The following is a 12,265-nucleotide window of genomic DNA, read 5'->3' as shown; positions in this document are numbered from 1 at the left end:
GCGACCCTACAGCTGAACCCGGATGGTGGTTCGAAAAACAAAAATCAGAATAGTTTCTCAGATGAGAGAGCTGCACTTTCAAAAATAGCAAAGGAAAATAAATGTTGTTTAATTTGTCCATAGGTCTCGACCTCAGGTTATAACGGTTTTTCAAAGGTAATGTCTCATCACGAAATAGAAGGTCAGGCTCAGTAGTGTCCAATCGAACTGAAGACGGCACATCTTCTTGCAGAAGATCGCCGCTTTCACGCTCAGATTTTGTCCCTTTTACACATGCTTCACTGAAAGGTAGAAAACGAGGCACAGTCTCAGTCTCAGAGTCAGCAATACCCTCCTGGACCCACCGGTCGTACGGCAGAGGCAAAGGGACCCTCTTACAGTATACGCCGTGGATCCAGTTTCTCTTTCCTTGCACTCGTACTGCGGATCTTGTTGATAGCAGGACTAGATAGGGGCCGGTCCAACGGGGCTGATCATTCTTTGTCCGCTGGAAGTTCTTTACTAAGACCCATGAGCCAGGATCGATGATGTGACCTGGATCTGTAGAAGCCTGAGGCAGAGTATCGTGAACCTGTTAGTGTAAAACACGCAATTTAGCCGTCAAATCATATAAGTTATCAAGCAGTACAGGGTGTTCAATCTCGCTGTATTTTGTCGGCCTCTGCACTCCCCATATGTTGGCCGGCCGGCCGAACACAATTTCGTAGGGACTAAGTCCCACTCGTGAATGCACAGTCATTCTTGTCGATAAAAGTGCTAAAGGTAAAGCATCGGGCCATTTAAGACCAGAGCTTGCTTGTATCTTGGCCAGTTTCAGTTTTAACGTGCCATTATAGCACTCTACTAGTCCAGCTGATTGGGGGTGATTTGCAGCGTGAAATTTCTGCCGGATCCCTAATCCTTCACATACTCTCCTCATCACTTGACCCACAAATTCACTCCCATTATCGCTCCAGACCATTCTCGGCAAACCGAACCTAGGGAAAAATTATTTGACAAGGGCTTTAGCTGTGGACAGGGCAGTATTGTCTTTCAGGGGATATGCTTCTACCCATCTTGAAAAGGCACAAACAACCACGAGTACGTATTTCAGGTTGTTGCATCTCTCCATGTGAATGAAATCTAGCTGCAAAACCTCGAACGGGTACGTCGGAGGAGCAAAATGACCAGCTGGAGTTGGAGTTCCCTTACCAGGATTGTACCTCAGGCAAACCATACAATTCTTGACCACATTTTCTGCACACTTAGGAATTCCAGCATTTTGCCATACTGGAGCCAACAACTTACAAATCCCTTTCACACTGATATGAGCCATTCCATGCGCCATCGTAACTACTGCAAGCACGTACGCATCGGGTAACAACCATCGTTGATGCTCTGACAACTCAACCCAACAACCATTCGCATCCAATTTACCCGTACTCTCTCTCCACACACTCAACTCTTTCTCGGTAGCTTCAGCTTGAATCGACTTCACACTCTCTATTGTATCATCACACATTCCTCTATCTGGAACCCATCTCACTGGACCCGCAATATACATTCGATTCATCACATCTCTTGCCGTTTCTTTCGCAACTTCATCTGCAAACGCATTACCGCGACCAACATCGTCGGTAATCTTCTTATGTGCACTGCATTTCACAATCGCAACTTGCAACGGCAAGGTAAGTGACTCCAGGAGCTCATTTACCAATTGACCATGCTGTATCTTTGTACCATGAGACATAAGGAACCCACGTTCCTTCCACAAACGCCCAAAACTACGGGCCACACCAAACGCATACTGGCTGTCGGTATATATGGTCACTTTCTTTCCTTTCGACAACACACATGCTCTCGTAAGTGCAATCAACTCTGCTGCTTGAGCTGAATTATGTGGGATAAGTGCAGCTTCAACAATCGTATGCAAAGTCGTAACAGCATATGCCGCAGTCATATCACCATTCGGAAGCTTGAAACACGAACCATCCACCCATAAGGTACCATCACATTCAGTAAGAGGAGTGTCCCTAAGGTCTATTCTCCCTTTCGTTTCTTCCTCTGTCCTGAGAAAGCAATCATGCTGTTCAACATCATCTGTCTCCACTGAAATCGGCAATAACGTGGCTGGATTCAACATATTGCATCTCTTTATGTGCACATGCCTTGCTAGAAGTGTCAACTCATAACCTGACAATCGAGCACTAGTTAAGTGCTGTGTCTTGGTTCTGTTTAACAAAGTATCCACTGCATGTGGAACCATCACGATCAACGTATTATTCATCATCAAACCAGCAGACTGTCGAATAGAAACAGCTGCTGCCGCTGTAGCTCTCAAACAACTCGGCAATGCCCTAGCTACCGGATCCAAAGTCGACGAGAAATACGCACATGGACGCCGCTTGTCCCCAAAAGACTGTGTCAACACTGACATAGCACATCCCTCTCTTTAGTGGACATAGAGCGTGAAGGGCTTACTGTAGTCGGGGGTACCCAACACAGGAGCCGAACACAACACATCACGCAATTCGGAAAAGCATTTTTGACAATCTTCAGATCACGGGAGGGGGTTCGATGTGTCTTTACAGGTCAATGCCACCAGTGGTTTGGCCAGCAGAGAAAAATTTGCTATCCATTGCCTGCAATATGACGTAATACCCAGAAAAGCACGCACTTCTCTCTGTGTAATTGGCACACTCATTTTCGCAATCGCTCGAATTCTTTCTGGGGTCAATCTTCTTCCCTCCTTCGATAAGAGATGACCTAAGTAGGTCACTTCTTGTCGACAATACTGTAACTTTGAAAGAGACACCTTGTGATGGAAATCAGACAAATGACGCATCAATGATAAAGTAGCTTTCTTACAGATTTCCTCTGTATCGGCGGCCACTAATAAATCGTCGACGTACTGAAGAAGAGCAGCGCCATCAGGTAAAACAACAGTATCAAGTTGTGTTTTCAGAATTTGACTATAGATTGACGGACTCTCACAATAGCCTTGAGGAGCGTGTTTGAACCGGAAGCTTCGTCCTCCTAAAGAGAAGTCGAAAATATCCCTACTCTCCTCGGCAATCGGGATGCTGAAGAAAGCATTCTTCAAGTCAATCACTGAGAACCAAGTGGCTGAAGCTGGAATCATAGTCAATAATGCAGTGATATCGGGAACAACTGGAAACTGTGGCACAACTATCTTATTCACTTCTCTAAGATCAATCACAGACCTGTAAACAGGTGACTGAGAAGAGTCAGTATGTTTCAGAACAGGCAGAACAGGACTATTGCAAACGTTACCTCTTGTTTCTTCAATTACATGTTTCTCAATCAAATCATAAATGATCGCTAGTAACGCTCTTTCACCATCACTAGAGATCCTATATTGGGGAATGCGTGGCATTTTAACGTTCGCTTTCAACGTCACAACATAAGGCGGAATCTCCAAGAGACCCACATCGTTAGGACCAGTCGCCCAAAGAATATCCGGAAGAGAAGAAGGTTCTGTCGGAAGTTTATCCTTCGACAAATACATCGGCTAGACCTCTTTCTTACCCAATGTAAGTTGTACTCCCGAAGGAGAACAATACAACGTCGCATACAATCTTTTCAACAGGTCCAATCCCAACAAGTTTTCACCACAACCTGTTGTCAGAATAAGGGGTACTTCGAATTCACGAGGTCCAACAGAAAGGGACAAAGGATTAGAAATCGGGTTTCTAACTGGGGCGCCCTGAAAAACCTACTGAAACATTCGTTAAGCCAGACAAAGGTGTGCCAGGGAGTTTAGAGTGCATAATAGAACTCTTCGTAGCACCAGTATCCAACAGAAAAGGCTCTGACACACCTGATGTAATCACTTCAACATAAGGTCCACTCTGATCTACTGGAACTGAAACAACTCCCTCTCTTTGTCCATGGCTGTCCTAGCAATCATTATCGTCCACATTCTCACCTTCGACATATTAGTCGTCAGCATAGTACTGAGTCGTCCTACCAGATGCACCATTCTGCTGATCAAAACTATTCATTGAGTTCTGTGCGGGAAGGGAATGCGCGTTCTGGAGGAGATTCCCACGTCCCCTACCTCTAGGAGCTTGCTGAACACCTTGACCTCTTGTGCCAGAAACACCATTCATGCGCTGTAGCAAAATGGGACAACTATACTTAAAATGACCCTCTTCCTTACAATATGAACACTGATTAGGGCCTACCAGAAAACGCTGTTGAGAAGACTCAAACCTTTGCGAGTTTCTCTGAAACTGCTGAGGCTGCTGAGGCTGCTGATAATCACGCTGGCTATTACGAGGCGGATACGCTTGCTGTAAAAGCACCTTCGTCTTTAACTCTTTAGTCTTCTTCTCTGCTCTATCCTTCTCGTCCTTACCCCTATTTTCGTAGTACTGTGCAGTAGCCAGTATTTGCGCTGAAGAGGAAACGGCCCAAGAACTCTCTGAATCTTTCAACTTCTTACACAACTCGGGAAGCAAATTATGCACAAACTTGTCAACAAACAACCGTTGACCACCTTCTGTACTCATATCTTGACCACTGTGATCGATAAACGTCTCTTCAAACCTAGTGAAGAAGTCAGAAACATTCTCGTCTTTTTTCTGCTTACATGCGGCTAGCTTATTCCAATTCACTCGTAAAGCAGGCATCATTGTTTTCATCAGAGTAATAATCCTACCAGGTAAATCCGGAATCAAAGGCTCAGGTTTGGCATCTCCTACTTGTCGACCATCTGTAGCAACAATATTCTCCCAAGTATCTCCTAACTCTTGCACATGATTCTCATGGCGAATCTTCGCCCACAAAGGCTGCGGGACTACATTACCCAGCAACATATCGATATCAGCTAAATTCATTTTACACGCATCCACTGTCTGAGACAACTCTTTATAGTAACCAGTAGGATTTTTACGAGGATCAGGTAAGGTCTGCTTAAGAGCCAAAACCTCTGCTCGCTTCCAAGGAATATGCACCCAGACTCGCTGGAAATGCGGTAAAACAGGCGGATTAGCAGCTTGATCTCCCTCTCTCCAAAGTGGAGGAACCTCTCTCATTGTTTTTGTCGTACCTTTCTCCTAACAGAAGCATCATGTTCAAACAACGACTGGGAAGGATCCTCATTCCTAAATGACAACAACGTCGCAACTGCTTTCTCAACTTCGGGACCCACTATCGTACCTTTCGCAAACTCTGACTGTATCTGGATCAACTCAGGCGTAGCCTGTCCCACATCATCATCTTCCCATTCTTCACGAAGGAAGTACACATCTTATTGAAAACATATCTCTGCTTCGGTGCTTCCCATTGATGGAAGACATCCACAACAGAACCTATATCGTAACTCGAAGGACAAGTAACCCATCTACGCGCCATATGATCAAACATTTCTCTCTCTCGAGAATCAGGCAATTGGCTACGCGACCGTTTACGCTCCAAACTAGGGGTCATACCAGATGACCCAAAGAGGGGAAATATAAGACTAGCAACAGTATCAGTCATTCTCTGTCGGACAGAAGGAGAAGTCAACAGGACAGGAGATAAAGCAGACTGAGAAAAGGTCAACGTAGGAGCAGTAGTAGGGGAGGTAGCAAGAACAGGTGAAAGAGTTGCAGGAGTTAAAGGCGGAGCAGGTAGCAAAGTCAGTGGCCCTTGAGAAGGCTTGACCAGAGTAGTAGGGGCCAACTGAAGAGGAGCTGGCGGTTGTGGAGGAGCAGGAGGCAACACAATCGGAGGTTGCGCAACTATAGGTGGCGGAGGTGCTGTAGCACTCTGCGAATAAGGGGGTGGCGAACTCAGCAAATGCGACATTAAAGGATCTTTCTCAAGTTCCTTCGCTGCATCTTGCTGAAGAAGCGGCAAAGCTGGATAGCATTTATCGATCACCATTTTACGTTGCCTATGCAACTGCTCACTCATCTGTTCCTCTTCATTATCTTTAAACTGCATGGCAGCTTGCATTATCGAGATACCCCTTTCTCTCTTATTTTTCTTCGCTAACTTAATTTCCTTCTGTTTGGCTTCCTTTCGCCATAGGCGGAAAGAGTCAAACATCACTGGCCGGGCTTTCTTCTTAAACAGTTTAACCTCTAAATTATCTAGAACTTCGGTGTCAAAAGTACCATATTGGACACCGTCTTTCCTGGTGTACCTAACCCATACTTCATTATACGTGATAGGGCCCACTCCATGCTTTACGTAAAGCTCATAGGTTGGAGTTCCAATTGGAGGTACCGGACACGAGTCCTCCAATCGGGAATCCCTATTTCGACCACAACAAAACAAATTTCCAAGTCTGCTAAGACCAGGCATCTTCGCTCACTAGTCTAGCTTCAAACTTCAAAGGATTATCGAATACGATAGTCTCGTGAATACACGAGTCCCTCGGCTTTGGTACTTGCAAGTTCCAAATCAAAGATCCCAAGGGGATACCCAAAACTAAAAACCAAACTAAGGACTGGGAGACGCTCCACTCATACTTAACTGAGGTATCGATGACATCACCAGAAGACCCGTCTATCGTCTCGCTCTACAAATCGTCTAAGGCTCCAAGACAGGGCAACAGTCAGGGCAGCAGTCCTTCGTAGCCGTCGGAAAGCAGGGAACCTCGCAGCAAAGACTTTCGGACCACCACGACATACAGGGGTCGATGAAGTGGCTGGCCTTCCTCCAGAATTTTCACACGAAGCTCCTCACGATCATCAGGCTTGGACCGGTACCGCTGAAATCGCCCTACGTTGGGCGCCAAATGGAGAAGCGGGTTTTTATGGACCCAGCGGTGCCAGGGGAAAACACCTGAAATCTCCGGATTCACCTGTCTCAGAGTTACAGAAACGCGGCAACGTCTTGGTGACGTCAAAGTTCAAATTTATTGGCTGCAACCAGTAACAGAGGTCCACGAAGTACAGTGGCTGTATATTCGTAGGAGACTGCTCAAACTTACAAAGCAAGTCATCCCTTTTATACCAAATATTGTGCTTCAGGCAAACATTCCTTATTTATAATAAACCAATCCCATGTGTATACGACAAAATGCATTGCATGACAAGCCCACATTTCTTTGTCCAGCCCACCATCAATGACTTAGCAAAACCCAACACTCTTCATCAGATAGATGGTCGGACCCCTAATAAAAACGGGCACCTCCTCATCGTAAAGCAGGTCATAAAGCAAGGAGCAGAGACAGGTGTGTGTAAGATTAGACATAGTTGTGTGCAATAAAGGGTTTACGGGAAGCTGTGCCTTGATCCTAATCTCGATCGGCCACTGGGAAAGGAAGTGGCTGAACAGGTTTGGCTCCGGGCAGTGGAGTCAGCTTGCCCAGGTCACACAGAAGTCAGCTAAAGGTGTACGTGTCCAAGGACTCGTTTGGCCTTAGTCATCGGCCTATGTGAGGGTAACCACAAAATGGCTGCCGTACACAAAATGGAAACAGAGGGTTCAGAACGGAATCCCTGATTTCATGGTGATCTCGTCACTTGAACACGACGAAAATACTTGTATATGGTATACTCGTCATTCTCGGTCTGCTGATATCAAAATCGCCATGATACGACGATGTTTATGGCACGAGTCCAGAATCCACGGAACCACAATACTCCTCCTGCCACTCAGCCCAACCAACCCATCTGGGCCTATGGGTACTTGAAAATGAGGGGCAGTGCACTAGAAAGATGGCTGAAACAGATGACCGGTGTTTGGAGCACAGTTCCTTGAAGGTACTTGTGGTCATGTCAAATACCAGGCACCCGTGTCTGCCATCTTGCTAGTACATTTCCCCTCATTGTCAGGAGATCATAGAATCAAGTGGGCCAGTTGGGCTGGGTGGGAAGTATGGACTTTAGATTACACCTGTGTGAGAAGTTGGCCTGGCATATGATGTCCACTATTCTAGTGGGCACCTTGCACCAGTCCAAACAACCCTAATTGATGGTAGGTTATAAAGTCAACCTTCTAGAAAGCTACCCTAGTGGTAGTTGTGGAGAGCAGCCCCTGCACTGGTGCAAAACTGGACAAAGAAAATGGGTGTAGCAACCCCTATTTTCAAACCCTCCCATAGGTGGGTCCCCAGAGTATGTCCAGCCCCTTCCTTGGGTATAAGAAAGGAACCCCTGGCTACAGGACTTTAGATTACACCTCTGAGAGAAGTTGGCCTGGCATATGATGTCCACTAGTCTAGTGGGCACCTTGCACCAGTCCAAACAACCCTTATTGATGGTAGGTTATAAAGTCAACCTTCTAGAAAGCTACCCTAGTGGTAGCTGTGGAGAGCAGCTTTCAGGCTAAGACTTAGAAGCGAGTTAAGCAACTTGTTTTACCTGATACAGTCTCTTGAATATTCAAATGAAAGCACACCACACAAGGTATATATCAAATATATATGTATTTATTCTAAACACAACCCCTCTGGACTGTTTATGAGGTCAGAGGTAAAAGTACAATACAAAGAACTTAATTACCATACGATAAGTTGCACAGTATACGTTTTGCCCTAGGGGCCTCACAAACCATGTACTAAAATAGTGATATAAGAACCACGTGAGGGATAGAAAGGCCTAGGGCCTTTAGAACTGCTGGGGTGACCAGGAACTACCCAAGGTAGGGACACAGGAGACCCACGGGGAACGAGTGCAGTGTCTAAACACAGCCGCGGATCACCATTGACTTTCCATGGAGAACGAACAAGTTACAATTTTAAAGATTAAAGATTAAGGGCACTTAGAGGTGAACTACAATGGAACCATTTTAGAGTAGGAAATTCGAGAGTCAAGACCCAGGGGAGCACCGGAGTACTCGTGTTACCTCACCCAGGGAAGCCTGTGCATTGGTGTCTTTTGGTCTTGAGTTTTGTTGTCGATTCCAATGGAGAGCTGCAAAGAAATGCTGCAGGCAACCAGAGGAAAAGCATCCAGGTGGATACCAGGGTGGATCGGAGATGTGAAGAACCTGAAAGCAGAGGGGACAGAGTCTGGGTCACTAGCCAGTGACCAGGATGGCGAAGAAAGGATACCAGCCGATGTCGGGTGTTTTCAGATGGAAGAGGTGAAGCTTGACTCTTCAGCCACGAGAACCAGGAGGCATTGATGACAACCAGAAGCTGGATTTGAGCTGTCTCACAAAGGATGTCGAGTGCTGCAGTGTCAGAATCCGGATTGGACCCAACAAGCGTTGGCAACAGTAACCCACCCAAGATGACAAGATTGGCTTTGGTTCAGACCAGCAAGGCCTGAGGGACTCCTCCTTTGGAGAGGAGTAAGAGCACATCTGGAGCAACCAAGAAAGGTCAGGGAATTAAAGATGGCCCTTTGTGGGGGCTCACTAGCCAATGGACTAGGAACCACAAAGGGGCCTCGAGTAGAAATACACAAAGCGGGCCCACGGGACACTCGTGGAGTGTAGGCGTCTGAGCTTCAGTGCAAAAGGTGCTCAACAATGTAGACCGGAAAAGATGCTTTTGTTGCCTGTTTGAACAGGGTGGTCACTCCTTGCTCACAAGGGAGATTTCTTCCATCTTCCAGTCGATATGGAATGTCAAAGGTCCAAGATATATGTTGCAGAGTTTCAACCTATTGTCCAGGCCTCCCTTGCCAGAGTTTCATCCAGCAGCAGGAGGTGAACTCATGTCTGTGGCAGCAGCATCCATTTTGTAATGCTGAGGCTTTTAAACTTTAACGGGTATACTTGGGTGTACATGTCTTTCCCCTCTAGAAGGGTGGATTGCTATCCCCGCTGCCAGACGTGGTGGAGGGGTAGTATTCCAAAGTGTTTGACACCTTACACAACATGTTTTGATAAAGCCAAACCAAAGTTAGCATTAACCGCGAGGATTATAATGAACTTAAGAGTATATGTATGGCTATATCATAGAACAGCTATAAGGAGCTGGTTCTGAAAGCTGCAGAGGGGCTCAGCTCATGCTAGGGCACCCTCTCACACAAAATCAAGCACTCTGCCTTCAGGATTGTCAAGGCCTGCCATAGGAGTGACTTATAGGTTAATATGTGTCTATATATATAAAGGTAGATATATGTATACTATATCTAAGTAAGGGGTGCTTACACCACCTTACCCAGGCTGCAAGTGTAGACATGTTGTGCCATTGTGGAAGGCTAACCAGGGGTGGCACAATACATGCTTCAGCCCCTGGTAGGCCTCTGGTGCACCTATGCCCTGGGTACCTGAGGTACCATATACAGGGGCTCACAAGGGTGACCCAGAAACCAATCTGGTATGTACCTAAAGTACATGGTGTCCATTTTATAAAGAAAGCAGATAGACGGGGGCCCAGAATAGCAGGGTCCCAGTCCAACTAAGTCAAAAACCAGCAAAACACCAGGCAAAAAGTGGGGGTAACTGTATAGTCAGATTCCACCTTCCTACAACCTGGACGAAACTCTGCTACAGATGTCCTGGAACTTCGACAATCTAAACAACTAGATTATTGAAGAATCTCCCTTGGAGTAAAGGAGTTAATCCCCTGCTTGGCAGGCACCAAAGATGCATCTGACCAATCCGCATCTCTAAAGCTCCCGCCAGACTCTGCAGTAAGTTGGTGAGTCCCTTGGACCAGCGGCGTCACTAGGGTTGGTGTCACCCAGTGCATAACTCATGGTGTCATCCCCTCACGACTTACCCCATGATGGACATTGGCACATGGACACAAAGTCAATATTTAGTAGGAGGAAGCACCTGAAGAGAGTGTGTGTATATTGGTCAGATAGCATTATAATTCAGACTTGTTTTCAGTAGCATGTCTGACTGCCTGGTACTTTTACGGCACTTGCGTGAAAGGCGTCCACGCTGCTTTTGATAGTGTGCGAGAGGCACTTAATCACAGTGTGGGCCTAGTATAAAGGTCACAGGAGGGGTGGGGGCTCGTGAATAGCGTAGTTTTTGCAGGGAGTTCTGAAGAACTGCTCGGCTTCCGCCTCTGGGACCCCTCCCTCCACTTGTGACTACCCAGGTTACCAAGGGAGCATTGCATGTTTTCGGCCTTCTCCTGCACAGAGCATGTCGGATCACCACGTGGCTGGACTGCAGACCCTGATGGTTACACAATCTATGCGCATCAGCTTGTGACGGGAGTCCATGCTCTCTACAGGCGCAGGCTCCTTTAAATTCAGTGGCAGCCTGGTGCCAGTGAGCAGCCCTGCCTCAGAGAAAGCAAGAAAAATTGAAAAAAAGATGGAGTGGAACTTGCTTTTATAGCTTCATTTTGCGGCAACAGGGATTACATCTGATATGTATTGTGTACAGGAATTTTTGCTGTTTGTTTTTAATCACAATTAACTTTCACTTTAAATGTTACACAAAAGCCATGGAATGCCACTCATACAAATAAAGTATACTTAAACATTGCTAATGTTTTCATATGCAATCTGAAAACTTGACAGCTATGAATGCGTGATATTTGGCGCCTGAAGACCATTTCTGTGGAACAAATAAACAGCAGACAGGGAATGCGACTGGTGTGCGACTCCAGCACCTCGGCTCGGATCAGCACTCAATACCCCCATTGACAGAAAATTAGTAAAAGCAAAGACACGTTACCAAATCCTTTGAAAACAAGCTTTTGGTTTCTTTTGTTTTTTCATATAAAAACAATTTGTGCGAGCGAGTCGGCCGCGGTCTGGAAGGGCCCAGAATGGCTCTTCCTGTTTGGCTGTGCTTTCCTTGGCCCGCCTCGTTTGGGCCCTTTGAAGGCACATGGCCGGGGTTGACTGCCCGCTTGCAAGCGGCGATGGAGGGGAACCTGGGTGGCAGCCAGAGGGGGCACAGTATCTGCCAGCGGGTCCTGGAAGCTCTGGCAGCTGTAAGCGCAATTCCGCGCCTTATAGCGGCCCCTCTGTGCTTTCAGCTGCAGACACACGGGTCAGAAGGTGACGGATACACTGCAAGCATGTCCGCGTTCTCGGGCTCCAGGACTAAAGAGAACATTCACTCCCCACCGCACACCATCCCTTGACACAAGGCCATGGTGAACCGTTACCTACCGTAGCCGGTATCCCGGTGCCTCTGTAGTACATTTTCACTCGCCACCAGTCAGAGCCAGGAATTTAGTCAGCCGGGAACATCAGGTGGTGTCCCAGGAGCGTCCAGGGGGGTGGCGGGCAGGAGCCACTTATCATGCTGCCCAGACACTGGTATCCCCGCCGGTGTGACTCATGCCGACTCCATGCCTCAGTGGCGCACTTAGTGCATAGAGAGTACCAGCCCCGCCCCTGAGGCGTCATGCTCCTGCAGCATGGAGCGCAGGATGTGTGTGTGTGAGCTTTTGCAGCCC

Source organism: Lissotriton helveticus, chromosome 8 (genome assembly GCF_964261635.1).
Source record: "Lissotriton helveticus chromosome 8, aLisHel1.1, whole genome shotgun sequence".
Classification (NCBI taxonomy): Eukaryota; Metazoa; Chordata; class Amphibia; order Caudata; family Salamandridae; genus Lissotriton; species Lissotriton helveticus.
Note: the sequence above shows the minus strand (reverse complement) of the source record.